This window comes from Ctenopharyngodon idella, chromosome 13, assembly GCF_019924925.1.
Source record: "Ctenopharyngodon idella isolate HZGC_01 chromosome 13, HZGC01, whole genome shotgun sequence".
In the NCBI taxonomy this organism is placed as follows: domain Eukaryota; kingdom Metazoa; phylum Chordata; class Actinopteri; order Cypriniformes; family Xenocyprididae; genus Ctenopharyngodon; species Ctenopharyngodon idella.
Window position 1 is genome coordinate 17,741,566 of NC_067232.1, and position 4,941 is coordinate 17,746,506.

The 4,941-nt window shown below is 38.1% G+C and overlaps 1 long non-coding RNA gene across 1 annotated transcript; it reads right to left on the bottom strand.

Annotated features, from left to right (window-relative positions):
- Nucleotides 1-1,103: 1,103 nt before the first annotated feature.
- LOC127525042 (uncharacterized) lies at nucleotides 1,104-3,600 on the bottom strand. Its single transcript, XR_007933234.1, has 3 exons — nucleotides 3,425-3,600; nucleotides 1,663-2,435; nucleotides 1,104-1,201 (listed from the first exon to the last, which is right to left on the bottom strand). It is a non-coding gene; the product is annotated as an uncharacterized LOC127525042 (long non-coding RNA).
- Nucleotides 3,601-4,941: the final 1,341 nt, after the last annotated feature.

Here is a 4,941-nt window from a genome sequence, read left to right on the forward strand (position 1 = left end):
TAGTTTTGTATATACATAACTCCTGAATAAAATTAAAATGTGTTTGGACTGATTTAAAAAAAAAAGTTTTGAACAAATTTGATTGGTTTGTCAATAGTGAGCGCCAGAGCCGTTAGAGTTGCGACACTCTTTGATCTCGCCGCAACGCTGTCACGTGGTTCGTGTAGCTCTCAATAGTTCCAAACAAATCCGCGCTGTCAACCAGTTTGAATGGTTTTAAGCGGGACAGACAGCTGTAGCTATATTTGCAGCAATTATCGGTAAATATTGACGCATAATATACATTGATTATTACGTTGACACTTACATTACATACATATAATAGCCTTTTTTTCCTGGGGAGTGGCGGAAACACAGCATTAATAAGTTTTTGTGTTTAATTTTGGAGGGAAGAGGGGCTGCTCCCATAACATAAAATACATTTACAGCAACTACTGTATTTGCAGGAATTTTTTCGGTAAATATTAACGCGTAATATTGATTAAATATTGAATAAAATTGATTACTACGTTGAGTAGCCTACACTTAAAGTAGTGTATTGTATCTGGAGAGTGATAGAGAGACGGCATTATCGTTAACAGTGTGGTCTGTTAAAATGTACAGGTAACTGGAGAGATGGTTACTGAGTGAATTAACAATGTTCCTAAATACGATCCATAACATTAACATTTCTGTTAACTGGATCCATTTCAGTATGGCTAATGTACCCCTTATCCTGACCTTCCCTAAACATATGCTAAACCATTCATCAGAACACACACAAATACATACATACATATGAGTATGTATGTTTATATATATATATATATATATATATATATATATATATATATCATGCAAATAAAGCCCTTTGAATTTAATTAATTTTGTGTGTGTGTTTAATTTTAGAGGGAAGGGGGGCTGCTCCCATAAGATATACATTTACAGCATGTACTGTATATATTTTTCCCATGCTTCTATGGTCATAATTACTAACATCCTAATGTTGTGTTAAGATACATTCATGTAAACATGCACAACAAGTGAATATCAATGAATGAAGCTGCTCAGTTTAAGTCAAGAAAGAAGTTTGGTCAACAGTGAAATATATACAAGACAAACAATTGCATTCAACAAAACCTTTAATTATATATTATATCCAGGGAGAGGGTAGGTAAGTTTTCCTTGAATGTTCTGTCTTCAAAGAAACTCATTCGACTTCCTACAGGGAGAGAAAGATGGCAGAAAGCAGGCCAGAGAAGGAATATAAGTGTTCACAATAGCCATTACATTCTTCCAGCCCAGCTGTAGGATGATCTGGAGACCTGGGGCCTGTACCATGAAGCTGGATTAGCTGGCTAGCCAGGTTCAGATTAAGTTTCAGATTAGTCATCTGATTGGCTGTTCACCACTGATGTCACACATTCATGTGCATATGATCCACAAACTCAGGATCAAAGCCTGAGTTGACAGAGAATGTTGATGATCAGCATCATGGTACCAACAAAGCTGGATTGGAGTGGTTTGGTTTTGTCAACTCGAAACTAATCCTACAACCCTGAGTTTGTTCAACTACCATCATGGTACAGGCCCCTGGTGGTGAATCAAGAATCAGTCGAATGCTTATCCATACATTGATAACAAAAGCATTCAAACTCCACGCTATAGTAATGCTATAGTTACTTGATTTTTTGGGTGAGAGCATTCCACTGCCAGAAGCAGACTGTGGGCCTGTTTCCACCTGGTATTAAGATGCGTTTTGGCTGATCGGATCACAAGTGGACGACACTAAATACAGGTGTAAACGGGGTCTAAAACGGTTTGAGTTTGTCCACTTTCGACCACTTCCAGAAGTAGTCGAAAATGCATTCGACCGGACTGCTTTCGTAGTGTAAATGCTCATGTAGTCGAATGTGTTTGAACAGCCACTAAAGACCACCTACTCTCCATCTACTGACCTAATGTGTAAACATTATGGGAAGCACTCGAGCCAGACGGGATTTAAACTTTGTTGGCTGAAGACCCAAGTTTGGTTTAACGTACCAACGTAATGGTTCTCTCACCATTCCTGATTTCTAACACACACTCACTCGTTCAGCTGGTCTCGCGGCTGTCAGAGCAGAAACGAACACTGATGCTCTCAATATGTTTTCCTGTCATCTCTGGGTGCATTCATATGTAAACTGCTCTAGCTTATTTTGTCCATTAGATTGAAAGATCTGTAAAAACCCATACATTTAACCACCCCCTCGAAGAAATCAGGACAGAAGTGGTTGAAAGAGGACAAAAGAGATGGATTAAAACACCAGGTGTAAACTTGTATGTGTCTCCCTCGTCCACTTGTGATCTGATCGACCAAAATGCATCTCAACTCCAGGTGGAAACAGGGCCTGTGTCAGAGGCCCCAGAGGAGACCGGGTCTGAAGTTGAGTCAAGCCTGTTGCTGCTGGAGAGAACTGGGAGTTGTAAAGAAAGAGGAAACAGTGTTAAGGTTAATACATTGAAGGACAGATTAAATACAAGTTTCCCAAACATTTTCACAAAGTTGACATTACAGAAGTGAGAGCACACACCTACAGTTAGGTCCATAACTATTTGGACATTTGTCATGATTTCTGGTATTTTGGCTCTGTACTCCAGTACAGATTTTGAAATTAAATGAGAAAAAAAGGATATATCTATATACAAACAACTATTGTTATTCAAATTTGTATTCTTCCACACAATAACATTATGGAAGAAGCTGGGTGATTATTTAGCTAATCCAAGAAGTTATGCAAATAAGGGAAAAGATAATTTTATTTTTTTATGCTGTCATAAAGGTGTAAATTTAATGATGATTTAGCAATGAGGTCATAGTTTGTGGGGGTGTTTTTGCACTTGTTGCTTCATATCCAGATGTGTTTAATATTCTGGCCACCTCATGTATGTAAATAAGAAACCCATCTGAACACAATGTAGTGCAACATCACCTTTAACTATGACCTCAGTATTGAATTTACACATTTCTGGCTGATTATAAACTTCATTAAAGTAGAATTCATGGCAGAGCTGTTGTATTGAATTACATTAGATTGTAAAGGTGTTCATAATATAGCGGCCACTAAGTGTATGCAACCTCCTTACTGTGTTATTCTCTGGTACTTTAATGAACTGGCAACTAAGTGTTGCTAATATTAACAACAAATCTAATAACCGAAGATAAACGTTGTTTGACAACGAACTTGTAAATGTAAAGGTAAATGTAGCCTAACTGACGTCAGGTTATAGCTAAAGTTAGTGAAGTGTAGGTCACTTAAGCTAGCTGCAATTAGAGTCTAACTAACGTTATCTTCCAATAAACATTAACTAAAGCTGGTTACATAAAATACAACTATTGACTAGATTCATGAGAGGTCAGGTAATGCGTTCAAATGTCAAAAATGCAGTAATTTCATCAACTTACCAGCGAGCGAACTTCAGAATCACTGAAAATGAATGGGGTTCAGTGCTGGAACTATCAGTGTTTGAACTATCGGCTGCTCCATGACACGCGTTACTTCCGCATTCCAAAGTTCCTATGGAAGTCTATGGGAGTGTCGCAACTCTGTTTTTCAATGGCTCTGGTGAGCGCAAATGCAGGTGATAAGCGGTTTTATTTAGCGAGTCATTGAGTCGTTCATTCACGATTCGTTCAAACGGCCGATTCATCAAGAATAAGACAGATGTTTGTGAATGGGTCATTGAATCTTTGACTCAAACGATTTGTTCAAAACACTGAATCATTCAAAACACGATTGAGTGTTGCTGTGAGATGCGCTATGTTGTGATCTTTGTTTGGATTCATCGGATCTATTTTCGCTGCTAAAATAGACCAAAACAGTCATTATTTCGTCTTAAATTTAAGTGACTTAATATTATTAACTTGTTTGTTGAACTGTCATATCAGTGTCACATTTTCAATCGCGAGGTGATGGTAAATTAAGTGATGGTCAATTGTCAGCTCTCTTGGTCGTCAGGTCGTGTGATGTATGTTGCTGAACTGTATTCAAATGTTATAAATATGAAAACACCACATTTTGAAATTTAACTGCAGTATGTCAATTTAGTTTATTTGTGTGTGCTGCGCTCATAGACTTCAGAAAACGGCGCTCATTTGTTTGATTTCTCCTTGAGAAGCTGCGCAAGCCTCAAAAGTTTAAGGTCCTTGCACCCTGACTGAGTCCGAAACTGTCATATTCGTTTTTTCATATTCGTCATTTGGTGGCTCTCAATTGTCAAAAACACCCCTCAAAATATTTGCTACGGATGCGAAAAATGCAGAAAATCGAACCATCCGAATTAATTTTTATGACCGACGGAAGTTTCAGAGGCTGCAAACGTATAAAACGTGAGGTCGTATTTAGTTTTATATATATATATGAACAAATAAACTAGTCAGAATATAGCTACAGTTAAAGCTTTCCTTTACCTGCAAGCTTCTGTAAAAAATGCAGATGATGCCTACTATTAGGCCTAGTAATAATAACGATAATAAAGCATAAATTAATATCAGAGGTCTGGGGCCCCAAATGAACCAGCTTTGGGGGGGCCCAGCTTGCAAAAGGTTGAGAACCCCTGTCCTAGATAAAAATTGCACATGAACGCCCTCCCATTTCAAAACTTGAATGCGATGAGCTCGTAATCACAACTTAAGAAGTGGGAATTATAAAATTTCCGATAGCACGTGAAGGCAGCATATGAAGTTACGTCGTTGTACGGGAAACGCGCTGATGACCTGTGATGTCTGCATGAGCAGGGTGCACGGAGGTAATGGAAATACAAGTTGACAGGCAGGTAGGACATCAGTAGAGAGCACAGAATTACTTTGTTGGTTCAATTTGTATAGTGCTTATCACAATATACATTGTTTCAAGCAGCTTTAAAGAAAGTCATTATGTTAGTGTTTGGAACCAGCGCAGATTTGAGCTAAACCAAGGTCAC